At 40.6% G+C, this 20,472-nt stretch overlaps 2 long non-coding RNA genes across 2 annotated transcripts in view; both read right to left on the bottom strand.

Moving 5' to 3' along the window:
- The window catches only part of LOC138435847 (uncharacterized), a 208,773-nt gene that overhangs the window by 38,169 nt on the left and 150,132 nt on the right, over positions 1 to 20,472 (bottom strand). The gene's annotated exons all lie outside the window — the stretch shown is intronic.
- LOC138435848 (uncharacterized) lies at positions 913 to 19,649 on the bottom strand. The gene is made up of 4 exons (XR_011255274.1): positions 17,028 to 19,649; positions 14,656 to 14,776; positions 13,485 to 13,564; positions 913 to 1,095 (listed from the first exon to the last, which is right to left on the bottom strand). It is a non-coding gene; the product is annotated as an uncharacterized lncRNA (long non-coding RNA).

Raw genomic sequence — 20,472 nt, 5'->3', positions numbered from 1 at the left:
CCTTAAATATGGCTAAAAATCAGAAGTTTGGGGGAAAACATTTCAGCCCTGCAAGAAGGAAGTATGCTGTATTTGGTAGAGTTGGGAATACACGATTTTGTTTCAGAAATCTGAGAAAAATCTATAGTCGTCTTCTTTTTTGCCTCCTGCAAACCCATCTTACCCTATTTCCATTCTGTTTCATTTTCTCCCTGCCTTCAAGTAGTTATATCTTTAAAATATTATAATCCAAAAAAAGAAGGCAAGAGGAATTTAACTAAAAAATAATAATCAAAGCCATTCATGGTTTATGTGCCCAGACTAAGCTGTATTTATGGAAGAGTTGATCTTTTTTTTTTCTTTCTTTTTTTCTTTCCAGAAGTCTAAAGTGTAAATTAAGTTGCACCAAGGCAGGTCAAATTATTCCCCAGTCATTTGTAGTATGCAGTGTTTTATGTGACTTTTTACCCTCTTATTCAATAAAACAATGCGTACTTGTATAGCAGCCAGACGGAGTGGTGATTCACACTCATCTCAGAGATGCCAAGTACTGTACCTCCTTAAGGAAACACACTCACCCATGTGTAATGAGAATGCTTTGGATTTCCTGAAGTGATTCAACATCAAATTGAATTCAACACTGAGCTGAATATCCATAGATGTTAATAATCACAAGATCGGATGTACTAGAGTCTCATTTGCTTTTATGTAACTCCCACTCATTTATTATAAGAGATGCAGCCTTGTTATGCTGAACTGGAACATTTTCACTCACTCAAGGAGACTGATGAAAGAATTTGGCCTGTTTCTTATTAATATAAAATAATCAAAAAAAGTTCAAGAAAGGATGGCCAGCTATGGCTCTGTGATACAGAACTCCCATTGAGCTCTTCTCTTAAATCATTCAGCTTTTAGCTCAAGAAGAACACTGACCTAGGCTGGACATCGGCTGTATTATTACTAGCTTGATACTGTAGGTGCTGGTCTCAATTAGAAAAGATGCTTGGGGACTTCCTTGACAGTCCACTGGTTAAGACTTCACCCATCTAGTGCAGGGGATGTGGGTTCCATCCCTGGTCGTGGAGCTAAGATCTCACATGCCTCCGGACCAGAAAACTAAAACATAAAACAGAAGCAATATTGTAACAAATTCAATAAAGACTTTTAAAATGGTCCCCATCAAAAAATCTTTAAAAAAGGAAGAAAAGATGCTTGGAAAAATCCACAGCCTGCTAGATGTCAGGTCATTAGAAACTGTTGTTTAGCTGCTAAGAAATGGCTGACACTCTTTTGCGACCCCATGGACTGCAGCCCACTGGTCTCCTCTGTTCATGGGACTCCCCAGGCAAGAATACTGGAGTTGATTGCCATTTCCTCCTACAGGGGATCTTCCCGACCCAGGGATCGAACCCTTGTCTCCTGTGTTTGGCAGGTGGATTCTCTGCTGAGCCACCAGGGAAGCCAACACCAGAAATTATTGCTTTTAAATGCTGGCAGAGGAGTACAGATTTGATATGGCAGCACCAGGGGGCCATTATGGGCTTCCCAAGTGGCGCTAGTGGTAAAGAACCCACCTGCCAATGCAGGAGACCTAAGAGACCAGGGTTCGATCCTGGGTGGGGAAGATCCCCTGGAGGACGGCATGGCAACCCACTCCAGTATTCTTGCCTGGAGAATCCCATGGACAGAGGGGCCTGGCGGGCTACAGTCCATAGGGTCACAAAGAGTCAGACACAACTGAAGCAGCTGAGCACACAGGGATCACAGTGTGTCACTGAGTGAGGAAGTAAGGATTTGACTGAAAAGTCAAGTCTACTCCCAAACTGCATAAACACAACTGCTTAAAGAAATCTAGCTACTTTACCCATTGGAGAAAGTAACCAAAATCAGAAGTTCTTGAAATACAAGGGTAAAATTAAAAGATAGAGTGAAAATGGGAGAGAAAGAAGCAGCTGCCAGAGCTGCAGGGGGCATGGCCTCTAGGAGGGCAAAGATGGCTTTATGTACAACTTAAACTAATCTAATTAAAAAATAAGGCCATTTGGACATGTGTAAAGGCAGTCACCAGAGAACTTGGATGCATTATCCCCAGCCTCCAGTTTCTTTGATCACAAAGTGTTTGGAAAGTTAGAATTTCAACCTAAATTATAATTGTCACGGTAAGATTCTGCCTAAATTAAAAGTTGAGGAACCTGAACTAAATTGCCAAAAAGAAAGGCTGAGACCAGCTCTTAAGGAGAAGGAGCGCAAGAAAGCAATGGTCCAATTCCAAATCGTCCATTAATTCACTCTGAGGAAATCATCTTTTCACCAACAGGCAGGGACTAGAGATGCAGAAAACCTTTTGTTTCCCAAGAATTTATATGGGCTAGCCTTGTTTTTGTGGGCTGGCTTTGTTACAGGCAGCCTGCCAGAAACGCAAATTCTCAGGCCCTGTCCCAGAAACCCAGATGGAGCATTTCTGTTTTAGTAAGGTCCTTGGGTGATTTCTGTGCCCGTGCAGGGATCTGCAGGTATGTGCTTTGATAAGTTCAAATTGAAAATCTCTCTCAAAAATCCCAGTTCCAAAATGATATCTAGTTTAACTTTTACACTATGCTATAAAAAGAAATAAGATTCTTTCTTTGTAACGATGAATATGACTCCTCTTCTGTTATAGGGTTTCCCTGCTGGCTCAGATGGTAAAGAATCTGCTTCAGTGCAGGAGACCCAGGTTCAGTCCCTGAGTTGGGAAGACCCCCTGGAAAAGGGAATGGCTCCCCACTCCAGTATTCTTGCCCATGGACAGACGAGCCAGGAGAGCTACAGTACATGGGGTCACAAAGAGTTGGACATGACTAAGCGATTAACACTTTCACTTTCTGTCAAATGATGTGTGAGTCTAAATAATATACATGTAAAAAGTCCTGTGAATGTTCTAGGGCAGTGGCACTAAAAGTGGGGTCCCTGGGAACGTATTAAAAATGAAGATTCTCAGACTCCACCCCAGACCTACTGACTTGGAAACCCTGGAGGAGGGGCCCAGCAATCTGTGTTTTAACAAACTCTCCCAGCAATTCTGATCCAGGCTTAAGTTTGAGAGCCTCTGTTTTTGAACCATCTCTGGAACTATTCAAAGTCATTAGAGTCATTTGCTGTGACTTGATCTCTCGGGTCAAGGGAAAAAAAAACACAATTGAATGGAAAATTATTCTGATAAATTTCAAAATGATGAAAGCAGAAATATCAGTTTATCTCACAAATATTTTCTAATGGATTGATTTATATTGTTTATCAACAGGGAGGTAAATTGGTACTTTTATTACTGCCAGTCTCTTTTCAAATAATTGATAGCTCATTTCAAGTCCCTAACTTCCTTGTGAGGGTCCTGAATGCCTCTTCCCAAGGACCATCTTCTTGGCCAGGGGAATAAAACAGCCTGACTGACCAACTCGATCATGATTCTTCTTCTGAAAGCTTGTTAAGCAAACAGCATAATGCATGAATACTGGTTAACTGATCGGGACAAACGTACCATTGAAAGTGAAGTTGCTCAGTTGTGTCTGACTCTTTGCGACCCCGTGAACTGTGGCCCACCAGGCTCCTCCATCCATGGGATTCTCCAGGTAAGAATACTGGAATGGGTAGCCATTTCCTTCTCCAGGGGATCTTCCCGACCCAGGGATCGAACCCAGGTCTCCCACATTGCAGGCAGATGCTTTAACCTCTGAGCCACCAGGGAAGCCCATTACTAAAAATGCCACAGGGAAGTACCATTACTAAAGTAAAAATGTTAAGAACAGGAGAAACCAGGCATGAAGAACATGGGAAGTCTCTAAACTACCTTCAAATTTTTTCTGTAAATCTAAAATTATTCTAAAATTAGAAGTTCATTTATTTTTTAAAAACTGACCTTTGTTTGAGCCTGAAATAATCAGAGCTCGCTCCTTCTCTCTTTTGAAAAATATTCTTGTTCAGAAGTCGCTGCTATGAACTGTGGAGAGCCTGTGTGCATGCAGACAACTTGACGAACCTGATTTTAGGTTGATGTATTTCCTGTTTTTCTAGAGCCACTTACTCACTGAATCTTTGCTGCAGGCAATGAGATTGAGCTCTTATCAGAATGCTATCTCATACCCTACCCTGCAGTAGCTGATAGAGTGCTACAGCTTCTAATGCTGTGTCAGCTGTGTGCTGCTCCTTCCCAACTCCTATGTGTGTAAACTGCAGACACTTTTGCTGCCTTTTCACAGCCATGCAGATGAAAGATGACCTGCAGACAGTTGGGTTACTGGATGTGCCAGCACAACACAAAAGGAGAAGAAATAAGAACCATCCTCCATTTCTCACTAACCCCCTACACACACACAAAACTGTGTGTACGTGTGTATGTAAATATCTATAGGTGTCCAAGGTCACCTTTGCAGAAACTCTTCCATCTTTGGTCCCAGGAGAATGATCAGTGAAAACCTCCCTCTGTAGCAGAAAGGGAACATACAACATTGACACTTCTCATGCCAACACAACCTGTTAACATAGGATATTCTGAAAGACGTCAATGTTCAAATTTTTAATTAACATATAGATACCAACATATCCTCTTGCTCTTTAGTTAGGAAATGCCCTTAAAATGCAGATACAGCCATGCTGCTTGATTTGGAAAATTATCAACTCGTTTCTTTTCTCTTTTTCTTCCTAAGGGTTTCAAGACCATTTAGATAAAGTCTAACAACACTTTGCGGAGAAGGCAATGGTATCCCACTCCAGTACTCTTGCCTGGAAAATCCTATGGACGGAGGAGCCTGGTAGGTTGCAGTCCATGGGGTTGCTAAGAGTCGGATATGACTAAGCGACTTCACTTTCACTTTTCACTTTCATGCATTGGAGAAGGAAATGGCAACCCACTCCAGTGTTCTTGCCTGGAGAATCCCAGGGACGGGGGAGCCTGGTGGGCTGCCGTCTATGGGGTCGCACAGAGTCGGACACGACTGAAGTGACTTAGCAGTAGCAGCAACAACACTTTGAAGATGAGAGTTTGATTTTTTTGTTTAAATGGAGACTATTAAGAAAAGGAAGCTATATGAAGTGTATGTGTTAGACTAATTAACTGTAAGTGTGGAACCCTTTCCGCATCAGGACCCATCAGTCTTAAGATAGCTGGTACCTGGTATGGGGTGTGCAAGGTCTGAGAGAGCAAGAGATGCCCGAAATGTGTCTTTAAATGAAATTAGGACAAAATAAATCTAATGAATTCTGAAGGCGTTTTTCTCTTCTTATGACACCAACTCAGAGGTATGAGAATGTCCCGATGCCAAGAATTCTAAGTGAAAATATAACTAATTGGACTTCTAACTTTAGACCTGATTATCTAGCAAAAGCTAATATACATATACTATCCTACTATACTGTAAAATCTTGACGTATATAACCACCACTTTATGGGCTGCGGATTCACATGAAAGGGAGCTTCACCTCATTGAAAGCCTTTCTTAATGACCAACGATGTTGAGATGGTTAGATAGCATCACCGACTCAATGGGCATGAATTTGAGCAAACTCTGGGAGACAGTGAATGACAGAGGAGACTGGCATGCGGCAGTCCATGGGGTCACAAAGAGTCGGACATGGCTTAGTGTCTGAACAATAAGAGCGTGATGACCAACAACTCATCAGAGCGCTAAACGTTAAGAGATCCTATCTATGAACATTTAATTGTGTATGAAGGTGATAATCCTTGAAATGATGAGAGCAAAAACAACCTATCTCAGTTTTTAAAAGACCACGAATTCTACGAAACTTCTGAAGGGTATCAATTCTATCTTAAAAACAATACAGCTGTAAAGGTTCCCTCAGAAATAAATGAACTGAAGCAGCTTGAACAGAGCTGTTGATGATAAGGAAGAAGGGCTACATTTGATACAGAAAGGTTTAACCCAGGAGAGTGCTGATTAAAATGGCACCTGGAGTTTACAAATCAAATCGAGATGTGAGGAAGAATGGAGTGCCTTCTTTAAGATTGAATGGTAACTGATTGGTCTTAAAGGATCCTTTTGCCAGCAGCCTACACTGTTTAATTGGGTGATTATATTCTAGAGGCAGGCTTCCCTCATAGCTTAGTCGGTAAAGAATCTTCCTGCAATGCAGAGACCTGGGTTTGATCCCTGGGTCGGTAAGATCCCCTGAAGAAAGAAGTGGCAACCCACTCCAGTATTCTTGCTTGGAGAATCCCATGGACAGAGGAGACTGGCACGCTACAGTCCATGGGGTCACAAAAGTCAGACAGAACTCCATGACTAAACCATCACCACCATTCTAGAGGATGATAACATTGCCAAATGGCAATAAGGCATTGGTAGTTGGACTATGGGTTGATATGGGATATGACTTGCCATGGATGGGCTCTACCTGAAGCAGGACATTTTTTCTCCAACATTTATCATTAGTTGTTTGAACGTTTAATGAGCTGCTAATGAAGATAGGTTTATAAAAAAATTAGAAGACCAACATAGTAGAGCAGGGACTTCCCTAGTGTCTCAGATGGTAAAGAATCTGCCTACAATACAGGAGACCTGGGTTTGATCCCTGGGTTGGGAAGATACCCTGGAGAAGGAAGTGTCTACCCACTCCAATATTCTTGTCTGGAGAATCTCATGGACAGAGGAGCCTGGAAGGCTATAGTCCATGGGGTCGCAAAGGGTCAGACATGACTGAGAAGCTAACACTTTCACTTAATTGGTGCTAATAATCAATATGGCAGCCATCAGGAGTGTTCAGGAGGTTGCATAGTAGAGTAATTCCAGACTATTCAAAGGAATTTCTCTCCATTTTTCTGGTCGATTAACCAGATATGTCTGGGTATACATTTTATTCAATTTCTAAATAATAATATTAATAGAAACAATTAACACAAATTAAAATCAACAAGTAGAAAGATACTTAGTAAAATCTAGAGTTACAAAATTTGTCCCAAGCATGTTGTATTTATTGAAGTAATTCCCACACCCTCCACAGCAAAAAGTGGAATCCATAGAATTACTATGATCAAAGAGCTGATTAATAAATCACATTTTGTAAATATTGGTCCAAAGAAGAAAGAATTAATCTCCATAAAAATTTAAATAAAGTTTTAAATGGAAAAAAGTAACTGGAAATGGTTTAACTAATTAAGGAAAATTACTGCAGAAAATGCCTTTTTGACAAAAATGCATTAATGTTGTTACCATTTTCATTTAAAGGCTTTAAAAAGAAAATAACTTTAGCCTCAAAACATCCTCAGAGTCAAAGCAGTGAGAACTGAACATGCTGTGACCCCTCAGTTCATCATATGGAAGTCGGATGATGCTGTTTAACTATCAGCTTTTGCATGCATTGTTCCCTATACCTGGAATTCCTTTCTCTGTTTCATATTCTAGGACTCAAGACTTCTCCTGTAAGACTCAACTTACAAACATCGCCTTCAGATTAGTGTTCCCTGACCTCCAGACAGAATTAGATACTTTTACCTTTTATCCTCCCTTAGGGACCTTTTATGAATATTCTATGATGTTGCTGTAATTCCTTGTTTACACTGCTATTTCATGCGCTGGATTCTGGCTCTGTCTAGGATATGGCTCATGTTTTAGTTCTTTTGTTATTAAATCTCTGACATATAATAGACGTGTAATGAATTAATGCTGAACAAATGAGTGAGGTCTCCGTGCCACCCGCACATTCATTCCTCTCATTTTTTATTTTGAAACAAAATCATAAACTCTGAATGGCAACTTTAAAGATGTATTAAGAAAAAGCACTTTGCTATAAATTCAGATGAATACTAGACATGTAGTTTTGTGATTTCTCTCTCAGCAACACCTCCCTCCTTTACATCTCTTCCTTATCCACAACCAAGAAAAGCAGTGTATTTAGAGGAGAGAACTCAAGACTGAGATGGCCAGTTTCTGAACTCCTGGCCATGGGTGTCATTGGGAGCGTCCCTAGAGTGTGAGAGCACTTTCTGGGAGGTCCAGAGGTTAGGTCAGCCAAGGGCTTTTTCTTTCCATCCATCCTCAATTTGACTTTGGGTTCAGCTGAATATGGTTAAAGGATTAATTGCCCATCATCTTGTTCCCTAAATTAAGAGTCATTGTGGTAAGAACCAAGCATAGCAATATGCACCAACCACAAAGAAATAAATTACTTTGTAAGTTTCAAAAGATTTTCACCAAATTACTGCTCTGTGCAAATGATGTTGGGGGGAAAAAGTTTGTTTGAGAAGCATTTTCTTTGGTGACTGTAATAAGGTATGTGTACCCCTGCTGAGATATGAGTCACATCCCTGTGATAGGAAACTGTGGCTAGTTTTTGTGGGTTTGGGGTTTCATACTAAATTTTTAGTGCCTCATGTTTCCTATGACTGATGGATGGATCATCACCTGACTCACAGAATCTTTTACTATGGATCACCATAGTGTAGCTTTTCAAATTCAGTAATGTGGCACCCAGATGCTCAGAGTTTTAATATGGAGGGAGAAACACTGGAAATATTCAATCAGTGCTTTGAAATGGGCTTAACTGAGATCACTTCTTTCCAGCCTTTGTCAGGATTACAGTTGAACTGGTCTAGACTCATTTGTTGGAGAAGGAAATGGCAACCCACTCCAGTGTTCTTGCCTGGACAATCCCAGGGATGGGGGAGCCTGGTGGGCTGCCATCTATGGGGTCGCACAGAGTCGGACATGACTGAAGCAACTTAGCAGCAGCAGCAGCAGCAGACTCATTTGTGATTCTTATTTCTAAAAGACCTACAATGCCCACTTTTTCATCTAAGTAAAGTAGATGTCTTAGTCCATTGAGGTTACTGTAACAAAATACCATAGACTGGGTAGCTTATAAACAGAATTCATTTCTCAGAGTTCTGGAGGCTGGCAAGTCCAAGATGAAGGCACCAGCAGACTCAATGTCGGGTGAGAATCTGCCTCTTGGTTGATAAATAGCTACCTTCTTCCTATAACACCATGTGGCAGGGTGAGAGAGCTCTCTTGGGGCTCTTTTATAAGGACACTCATACTATTTGTGAGGGCTCCAGACTCATGACCTAATAACCTCCCGAGAGCCCCACCTTCAAACACCATCCAATCACTGGGATTAGATTTCAACACATAAATTTGGAGGACACCAATATTCAGACTATAGCAGTCAGGATACAATAACATCTGAGGGGTCTTTTTTTTCCCCAGATTAAGGTCATGCCACCATCCTCAACTTCAGTATTCCTAAAGGCAAATCTTTATTTATTCATTCATTCAATGAATATTTATTGGATAAATAAGTGTGTCCCACTTATTGAGACAGGGAGGAATTAAGATGAGGCCCCTGACCTCAAGAAGCTTAAAGATGAGAGGGGGAAACATACAGGTAAATATGGCACACGCCCTGACAGGCAAGGTCACAGAGTGCACAAAATGGGTAAATGACAGACCTACAAAAAGGCACATCTGGAGGCAAGACGTCAGGGGCGAAGACGGTTACGAAAAGGTCAGTTAAGCTTCAGAAAAATGCAGACTGTGAGCAGTTCTAGGGAACGTGTAAGGTATGCAATCAGGGAGAGAAGTCAGGAGCTGGATCTTAAAGGGCTCCATGATGACTTTCTATGGTACCCAGGAGGAGCCCTGAAAGGGGTCACAGGAGACCATACGCAGAGGTGCTTAGGAGAGATTAGATGAGGGCAAAGGAAGGTTGTAGGTAAGCAGATCCGTTAGGAGCCTTATCTGGATAATCCAAAGGGAAAAGGGCATTGAGCCAGAATGAAAGTAAGCTCAGTGGGAACAGAGAGTAAGTAGAGGAGCCAGAAGAGGGACTTCCCTGGTGGGAAGTCTAGTGGTTAAGAATTCACCTTGTAGGGGATGCAGGTTCGATCCCTAGTCAGGTAACTAAGATACTATGTGCAGCGGACTACAAAGCCCATGTCCTGCAACTACTGAAGGGCCCCCAACAAAAGATCTCACATGATGCAAGTAAGACCTGAAGCAGCCAAACAAACAAATAAAAAATTTTTGAAAAAGGAAATAGAAGAGGCAGGGCCTAGGGATGGACTCCAGGCTGTGGCTTAGGGTCCTGATGATCAGACTCTTGTTGTTGGAGCCCAATCCCCTGCCCCACCCCAAGGGCACAATCCTTGGTCCTTTTCTTTTTTTTTTTTTTTTCTAGATACACTCACACCCATGTCAGTCTCAACCAACCTGCGATGATACCCACATTCATAATGCCAACTCACACTTCTCTGAACTCTAGACCTGAATATTCAACGAACATTCACTTGGATGTTTAGGGCAGATAGCAAACTTAACGAGCTCCAATCTGAATGTGAGCCCTCCCTTGACCTCTTTTACCTGCAGTCTTCTCCATTCTGGGGAACAGCAATTTCATTGTTGGTTTCATGGATCCAAAACTTTGATGTTACTAATTCTTGGCTATTTGTATTTACTTCACATTTAGTCCATCAGCACATCCATGTGGCTTTAACTTCAAAATGTATGAAGAACCTGACCGCTTTTGAGTACCTCCACTGCTACCATCCTGGTCTAAGGCATCACCATTTTCCTCCTGGATCTTAAAATAACTTCCTAACCTGTGTCCCTGCTTCTTCCCCTGCCCCCTGCACTCTGTTCCAAACTTTTTATTTGAAACTTGTCAAGCACACAGAAAAAATGTTTAAACAATCAAGTGTAAAATGTTTTCTATAGTTTCTTTTTTTCTGACCCAGGATCCCATCATATTCATGAATTCATTTGTTATATCTTTTCAGTGTCTCTTATTATAGATCCATCTTATTATAGATCCATCCCCTTGCTTTTTAAAATGACATTCACTTTTCCATATACGGTCTCACACATGCTAAATTTGTGAGTTTCCTCACAGATGATGTCATACATTTCATACTGCATCATATCAAGAGGTAGATAATGTCAGGTTGTCCACATATTATTTAGTGATGCTGCTTGATCACTTGGTTAATGTGGTGACCTGCCAGAATTTTCCATGGTGAAGGCAAATTTTCTTCTATGTAATTAGTAAAAAAATTGTAGGGCAATATTTTGGAACTTTCCAAATATCTTATCCACAACAGCATTTTACCCACTGGTTTTAGGATCTATTAATAACTGTTCCTACATTATTTAACACACTAGAAGTTGGAAAGCAGTGATTTCAAAATACTCCTGCTCTCTTTTTTTAGCAGACATTTTAGTAAACAATTTCTTCCCCTATTTTCCCTTTTTCTTCATCCCTGACTCCTCTTCTTGTCCTTCCCGTCCTCCTCTTTTTCCTTCTGGCCCTCCTCCTTGTTCTTCTCCTCTCTCTTCTTTTGCTTTTCAGAGTAGACTCATAGATTCTTTTTCATTCAATGTATTATAATTAGCTACCATGGAGTCATTAAAAAATATGTATCAGAGCATGGTCTACTCTTCTACTTGATTGAAACCACCCTGATGACTTCTTGTATCACTCAGGAGTAAAAGACAACGTCCTTACCATGACCTACAAGGCCCGGCATGATTGAGTCCCGAGTTCCTGTGTGGCCTCATCTCCCTCTGCTCACAGACCCAGTCATCCGGCCTCCTGACTACTCGTCCAACAAGGATGCTTCTGCCTCGAGGTCTTTGGCCCCACCGTTCCCTCTCTTTGTAGTACCCCTATCCCACATATTCACTTGGTTTTTTTCCTCACATTTTTTCTCAAAGTCATCGGACAACATTTTTTTTTTAATTTAAAGGCAACACTCCCCATTCACCAGACTTTCTCTATCAATCTTACTCCCTTCTTAGATTTATTTTATTTAGTCTGCCCCCAATTTATTTTATATTTATTTATTTACTTGGCCGTGCCAGGTCTTAGTTGTGGTATGTGGGATCTAGTTCCCTCCAGTTCCCTGACCAGAGGCCCCCTACACTGGAAGCATGGAATCTTAGCCCCTGGACCAGGGAAGCTCCCCACAACCGCCACCTCTGCCCTACCCACTAGAATTTAAATTCCTTGAGGGCAGGGAATTTTACCTGTTTTACACACTGCTGGGTTCCAGTGGCTGGAATACTACCTCTTTGAACATGTTGAGAGTGAGTGAATGTATTGATTGGATGAGAGGCTGAAGGAAGGGGAGATGCCCATCTTCCAGGTTTGGTGAGTTTGGATGACAATGCTCTACTCCCTGAGCCGGGCAACACAGAACAAGAAGTGCACTGGGGGAACCAACTTTGAAAAGGTTGAGTTTCATGTGCCTGTGAGATAGTCATGTGGAAAAACCCAGTAGGAAGTCAACTAGACCTGGATTTAGTGGATAGACTGGGTATGAAGTAGTTTCCAAACACATAAGGCAGAGTCATGTCTTAATTCATTTTAAATGAATTGAACATTACTGAATTGAATTAATATGAATGGAAAGGCTCAGAGTCTTTCACCTCCCAATCTGGCATGCCAACCAAGCGTGGGAAGGGAGCTATTAACACTTTCCTGAGTCTGCTAGGGTTTGAGCTGCTCAACTCAAAGACAGCACTAAACACCTGGTAATAGTTCTAACGGTTTGTCAACAAAGCTGGACCTATTAGTCTTCTAGGGTGATAACTGTTTCTAGTAGTCTAAAGACTTTGCTAGAAACACCTGCAACCTGTGTAGAGCAATTAGTAGTTTAAAAGTGTGGTTTTGCTGTTGATCTATTTGTGTGGTAACCTTTGCAATTCCTTTAGTCAAAGGATAAGAAAGGCAACATCAAAGATCCTTTCTTTCATTAGGTACTAATCTTTTCTCTTCCTTCACCTTCTTAATTCTTCGAAGCCTTGGGAAAGTCTCCTAGAGATGATGAGCCATAAGAATGCAGGAAGAGTTTACCTTGTGTGATGTTTAGAATAGCGCCTAGCTTAAACTAGGTGCTCAATAAATTTTACTCAGTTGTATATTAACATCCAGTTTCTTGATTTCTGAACTATCACCCATATCTCTGTTACACCCCCAAACCTCAACCCTCCCCCTCTCTCACCAAAGACCTGAGCCCCACAAACAGTCTTCATAGTTAAAAATAAAGGTTACTATGAGAAAGGGCAAAGTCAACAGCATCACAACCAGTGTGGAAGTTGACCACTGCACCTTGGGATGTGAGGGGAAACTTAAGTGCATTCCAACATCATAAGACTGGACACACACCAGTGAATGGGAATATGAGTCTGGATACTCATGGAGAATTTCCATATTAGCATAGCTTATAAATCCTGCCCACAGGGTGGGTCATTTCATTATAAACTCCTCAAAGTCTTTTATATTCCTTTTGAATGATGGTGCCTAAAGTGGATGTTGCCATTCATGTCTTAAGGAAAAAGAGATCAAAGTGAAATTATGGGTGTATATTTCAGCAATTTCAGAAGCTTCTGTCATTATTTATGACAATGACCATACTGATGGCGAGCTGACCTTCGGTACTTTGTGATAGCAGTGCTACTAAGTTAAGTGAACTATAAATCAGAGAGCCCTCCCTTCCCCTTTAGAGACAAGAAAATAATTACCAATAGAATCCTCACTGGTCAACATTAAGGTCAAAAGTAAGTGTATGTTTAACTTGTCCATTGTTTCTTTGACTCTTTTTCTAAAACAGAAAGTGGGGATATAGTTAAGAAGGCAGCTGACATTAAGAGCACTTTTTAGAGTAACAATAACAAGATGGCTAGATCAGAAAAACATCAAACACAACAGGGTAAAGCACAGAAATTCACTTCAGTGAAACTGGAAATTAACAGTGTTTTAAAACTCCGTGCTGGTAGGGACTCTTGCTATTGTGACCCTTCCGAGGGATTTGATTTTCAGGGTCATCTATGCTCTTCTTTTAAAATTCTGCACAGAGTAGATTTCATATGTAGCAATTACTAACAGAAGATATGTAGGTCCATGGATGCCATCCTTTCAACTAAAGGCACAAATTTACTAATCTATAGGTTAAATTCAACAGTAAGACATTCTCAAAATGAGCTCTCATGAAGTAATAAAGCAGGAAAGAATTAAGAAATCAAATATTTCTAAATAACTTAATAAAATCAAATGTCTAAAACAATAAAACCAAAGATCAAACAATATATAGACTATCTAGCTATGATTTTTATTTAGATAAGCAAGATTAGCAGAATTGAAAATGGCTAAATAACCCCTCTCAAGTTGGGTGGTGACTATTTTTAAAGATAGAATTTTAATTACTTTCCATTCATTAGCCATTTCCATTCATATAGTTCAGAATTCCACAGATGCCCCAGCACTTAAAGTTTAAGTCATTGACATAGATGTGGCAACTCCTGAAGACATCCCATCTGCTTCCAATAAGAAACTTGATATTCTTTAGGATTTATGGGTGGTGGGAGGAGGTTGCCTAAAGTGAGGTTGCAGAAATGGCCGGAAAAGCCTTGTAGGTGAAACCCATATTTCTTTGACTGTCTGTAGTTTTCCGTTTGTATCTAGAATCTCAACAATATGTGTAGGGCAGTTTCTTTGCCCAAAGATAACCAAATTATAGATTTCTGATAAATCTAGTGTGCATGTCTATAAACACATTTTTTGGAGAGATGGGTAGGAATGGGGGAAGGGACACATCTGGTGAGAGGCTGAAAATATTTTTAGTTTTAAGCTCATTTGCACTCATATAACAGTTCCTAATAACAACAACAACAACAACAACAATAATTTATATACCCTCGTGACTGTCCAGTTTAACTCTTTTCTTCCATCGTCTTCCTGGAATCTGAAATGGTTTCACCTGGTGTCCGTAGAGAACTGACCTGGAAGTCGTTATATATGAAGATGTAGCAGCCACCTTGTAACCAAGAGGAAAAGGCCAAAAGATCAAAAACTTTGGCCTTTACATTTTAGAGGCACTAAACTGAGGCCAGTAGTCACATCTCTCCAAACTCCTTAGGATATTAGAAAAATAATCATCTAGTTGTTTAAGCCAGTGTTGGTTGTTGCTGCTGCTGCTGCTAAGTCGCTTCAGTCATGTCTGACTCTGTGTGACCCCATAGACGGCAGCCCACCAGGCTCCCCCGTCCCTGGGATTGTCCAGGCAAGAACACTGGAGTGGGCTGCCATTGCCTTCTCCAAGTGTTGGTTGAATCTTTTATTATCAGCAGCAAAATACATCTCCATCAGAACACATCCAGCCTCAGCTTAATCTGACGCTCTCAAAACCATGACACATTTGGAACTTGGAGTGATCACTGTAGGTTTTAAAAAGTAGGCCTAAATCTCACCAGGTGAATTTGACAAAAAAAAAAAAAAAGAAAAGAAAAGAAAAGAAAAGGAAAAGAAAATCAATCAGCAAAAGGTCTACAAGGAACAAAAGGTAGGGTCTGCCTCCCTTTCTCCCTGCAGCATTTTTTCTTACTGCTTGTGCACTCCACCCCCAACTCCATTACAAATCCATCATGCCTCTTCCAAAATCTTGATTTTAAACACTGAATCCCTGCCTCCTACTCACTGACTCTGGTGCCTTCCACTGCAACAATTTTCTACTTTGGTGACCCCACCTTCTTTTTACTGTTCTTTTCTCCTACAACTGTCCCACTATTTATGATCCTCCGTATCTTCACCTCCTTTTTAAAATTCAATTTACATTTCACTGTGTATCCCTGTAAACACCCTCAACTCCCTTCATTCTCTTTTCTTCGTCCTACTCTTCTAGTTAAAATAAAGCAAAGGAAAAGAAAACACAGAAACAAACAAACAAACCAAAAAACCTCAATACAACCTTACTTATTCTAATCTCAAACCTAATTCTCTTCTACCTCTGTGAACGAACAAGATTGCCAGATGAGATCCGGCCAACAGGATTTATTTAGAAATCATGACCCCACATCCCAAACCCCCAAATCACTGCCCAGTAGTTCTAAATTATCTGCTCTGTAACTTCCTTCCTTGCTCTTTGAGTAAACATTTCTTTTGACCATGCAGCATGTGGTATCTTAGTTCCCCCGATAGGGATGGAACTTGTGCTCCCGGTGTTGGGAGCATGGGAGTCTTAACCATTGGACTACCAGGGGTCTCCCAATTAACACTTAATACTTTCTCCTGTTCCCAGAAAAGCAACTCCCTAGCATTCTGATTGGTCAACTAGGTGTTTATACATTTATCCACTTCTTTGAGCATTTTTCTCTGCTTTTATAGAAAAATCATCTTTACACCTATAAAAAGGTAAGAAGTCCTTTCATTTGTACTCTAATACATCTCCTCTGGAAGGAAATGGCAACCCACTCTAGTACTCTTGCCTGGGAAATCTCATGGGCAGGGAAGCCTGGCTGGCATGCAGTCCATGGGGTTGCAAGAGTCTGGACATAACTTGGCAACTAAACCACCACCACCATCTCCTCTCCTTTCCTAGGGAAATTTCTTGACCAGCTATTTCAGCTTTTGTGTATTAGCAATCTCTTTCTCTTTAGTGAATCGATTTTATAGGGCCATGTTAGCATCATCCTTTGACAACCTTTCATTCAACTATTCAACTGTTGCCCCTTTTCTCCGTTTCCTTTCAGAGCAGACTTTCTCAAAAGATCTCTAAACATACTCTCAGCATGAATCAATTCCCCTTCATTCAGTCTTCAATGCATTCTAATCTAGCTTCCCTTTCCACCACTCTACGGAAACTTCCCTGGTTGTCGTCACCAACAGCTTCCATATTGCTAAGTCCATGCTCCTAAGACATTCAGAAGCACTGAACCTAGTTGACCATTCTCTCTCCCTCATGAAATAATCTCCACTTCCAGCTTCTATCATACCACACTCTCCTGAATTTCCTCCCCGCCACTCCCAACTGGTTACTTCTTTTCATCCTCCTTAGCTAGAATCTCATCTCTTATGCTTGTGTTCAGTCATATCTGGCTCTTTGCAGCCCCATGGACTGAAGACTGCCAGGTGCCTCTGTCCATGGAATTTTCCAGGCAAGAATACTGGAGTGAGTTGCCATTTCCTACTTCAGGGGATCTTCCCAACCCAGGGACCGAACCCCTGTCTCTTGTGTCTCCCACGTTGACAGGCAGGTTCTTTACCACACATGCCACCATTTGCTACTTTACCTCTAATATTGAAGCATCTCAAGTTTTGGTCTTCGGCCTTCTTCTCTGTTTATGCTTCATCTCAAAGGAAATGCAGCTTTGAAGGTCATCTTCATGTGGCTGATTTTCAAATATTTATCTCCAACTTCCCTTGAGCTCCAGATACTTATAGTCAACTTCCTGTGTGACAGCTCCACCAGGTATCTAATAGGGATGTCAAAGTCTTAATATGAGCAAAATGAATCTCCCACTGCTGGATATACACTGTACTTCTTGCTTCCCTGGATAAATGCACTCTGATCCTTTCACTTTATTGTGTCACTCCATGCGATGATCACATTCCCAGGAGGAAAAATAGGAGAGTCGTAGTTTGGCTCTTGTTCCCACTCCTTGGCAAGTCAAGTACTGGTCCTGCCAATCCTGCATGTGACGGTCACTGGGTGATTTCCCAAGTGGAAATGGAGGTGCTTATACCGGAAAAAAAGCAGCTAGATGCCGGGCAGGCAAAAACAACAGCTGTCCACAGTCTGTCATCATACACAGCTGGTAGGGGCTGTTGACACCAAAACATTGGCCTCATGACAAGAACAGTCCTCAGGTTGATGTTCTATGTTTCTTGAAGTTATTTGGTGATGGCTGTATTGCTAGTGGGTTGTACAGATTTCTCTGCATGAGAATTTTCTCACAAAATCCCAGAAGGCAGACAGTAGGGCCTTATGGGGTGTGAACACTGCCAGCCGGCGACGTAACCTTCACTCATTACACATCATCTTGTGTTTGTTCCTGTTTGCCCAGGGGTCAGGTTGCTAAGAGTGTGGAATTTTGTGTTCTCTCTCTCTACAAATGAAATAGGCTTGAGAAATAAACTCTCATATATCTTCTCATACATATTCTCAGCTGTTGAGAAGAAGGTATGTACACTTTCCACATTTTTTTGCTTGTTAACAATGCCCCACAGCTACATTAAAGAGACTGCAATAAATACAAGAATTAACTTACCAAATATATATTGATCCCTAGCCAGGGGTTAAGATTACACTGAAGAGTTAAAAAAAAAAAAAAAAACTCTTAAAATCACATCCCCCAAAATGAAATACTTAGGAATAAATCTAGCAAAGGAGGTGAAAGATTTACATGTGAGAACTATAAAACTTTGATAAAGGAAACTGAAGATGATTCAAAGAAATGGAAATATATCCCATGTTCTTGGATTGGAAGAATTAATATTGTTTAAATAGCCATATATTCAAAGCAGTCTACAGATTTAATGTGACCCTATCTAATTACCCATGACATTTTTCACAGAACTAGAACAAATAGTCCTAAAATTTAAGTGGAACCTTAAAAGACCCAGAACTGCCAAAGCAATCCTGAGGAAAAAGAACAAAGCTGGAGGCATAACCCTTCCAGACTTCAGACACTACTGCAAAGCTATAGTAATCAACACAGCATGGTATGAGCACAAACATAGGCATATGGATCAATGGAGCAAAATAGAGAGGCCAGAAATAAATCCACACACCTACAGTCAATTAATTTTTAACAAAGGAGGCAAGAATATACAATGGAGAAAAAACAGTCTCTTCAGCAAGTTGTGTGAGGAAAGTTGGACAGCATCATGTAAATCAATGGAGTTAGAACACTTTCACATTATACACAAAATAAACTAAAAATGGCTTAAAGACTTAAATATAAGACATGACATCATAAAACTCCTATATATATAATGGAATATACTCAGCCATAAAAAGAATGAAATAATGTCATTTTCAGCAACATGGATGGACCTAAAGACTGTAATACTAAGTGAAACCATCAGATGATGCTGCTGCTGCCGCCGCTAAGTTGCTGCAGTCGTGTCCGACCCTGTGTGACCCCAGAGACGGCAGCCAGGCTCCCCTGTCCCTGGGATTCTCCAGGCAAGAACACTGGAGTGCGTTGCCATTGCCTTCTTCAATGCATGAAAGTGAAAAGTGAAAGGGAAGTCGCTCAGTCATGTCTGACTCCTAGTGACCCCATGGACTGCAGCCCACCAGGCTCCTCCATCCATGGAATTTTCCAGGCAAGAGTACTGGAGTGGGGTGCCATTGCCTTCTCCAGAAGTCATCAGATAGAGAAAGACAAATACCATATGATATCACTAATAGGTAAAATCTAAAATATGGTATAAATGAATTTATTTCCAAAATAGAAACAAACTCACTGATAGTAAACCAACTTATAGTTACCAAAGGAAAAAGGGGGTGGGCAAGGATAAATTAAGAGTTTGGGATTAGCAGACACAAACTACTACACGTAAAATAGATAAACAAGGTCCTACATATAGCACAGTTAACAACATTCAATATACTGTAATAAATCATAATGGAAAAATATGAAAAAGAGCATATACATGTATAAAACTGAATCTCTTTATTGTACACTAAAAACTAACACAACATTGTAAATCAACTATGCTTTGATTTACACATATTCAACTATACTTTGAAACTTAATTTTTAAAGTTTTTAATTAAAAAATTTAAAAATATTACAATTAAAAAGGTTACACTGAAGAGAATTTGCCCCCATTATATTTTTCTTATTCCTGACACCACTTTTCTTCCCTTTCTGCCCCTTCCTAGCCTCTGCACAACTAACAACCATCTACATAACGCTTGGGTCACCCACCATACAAAGTCTGTTTCTTTAAGATTTTTTTTTTTTAATGGAGGAAAGAAAAAGAAAGGAAGGCAGAATAAGTGCCATAAAGGGTTTGCCAAAGTGGAAATTAAAAGTTCAAAACATCTAAAACTAAACAGGTCCCTAACCACACTAGGATCTGAAACTAAATCTGGGAGATGGAAGCTTTCAGGCAATCATTCCTCCTCTGTGATGAATGGATGATATCAACCATCTTTCTACTTGTCTCTTGAGAAGTTTTATTTACCCTGCTATAAGGTGAGATGAACTCCGAGGTTGTTGTAAACCCTAGTGCAACTGGGGACAGTAATGAAATCCTGTAGAAAGATTAGTTTAAAAAAAATCAATATTTATGGAACGACACTCAGAGACTAAAAGGAAACAAAAACATGTTTAACCAGACAGTGTTCTGGGATGCACTCTGAAAACTCAGAATCAAAGTTGTTTAATTCGAAATGACTTTGCAAAACATGGAGTATAATCTCATTTACCTAGAGTGTCTGGCACTTGGCAAAATACAATACACAAAAATCTGACTAGTATGTTAAGATGTTTCTATTCTGCTCCCGCTATGGGAGAAAATTATATGGTAGAAAGACAGATGCTGCTGTGTGAATGTAAACTGCCCCCACCCCTCATCCCCTCACATCACTCATCCAAATACAGTTGCAAGGTGTCAAGCAGGACAAGCCTCAAAAAAGGGGCTAGAATGATCACCTGGGTAATCCTGAGGATTAACTTGAGGATTGTCACTTCCAATAGAATCAAGAAGTGTGAAAGGTGAG

Source organism: Ovis canadensis, chromosome 3 (genome assembly GCF_042477335.2).
Source record: "Ovis canadensis isolate MfBH-ARS-UI-01 breed Bighorn chromosome 3, ARS-UI_OviCan_v2, whole genome shotgun sequence".
NCBI classification, from domain to species: Eukaryota; Metazoa; Chordata; class Mammalia; order Artiodactyla; family Bovidae; genus Ovis; species Ovis canadensis.
Note: the sequence above shows the minus strand (reverse complement) of the source record. Positions and strands in the feature narration are given on the sequence as shown.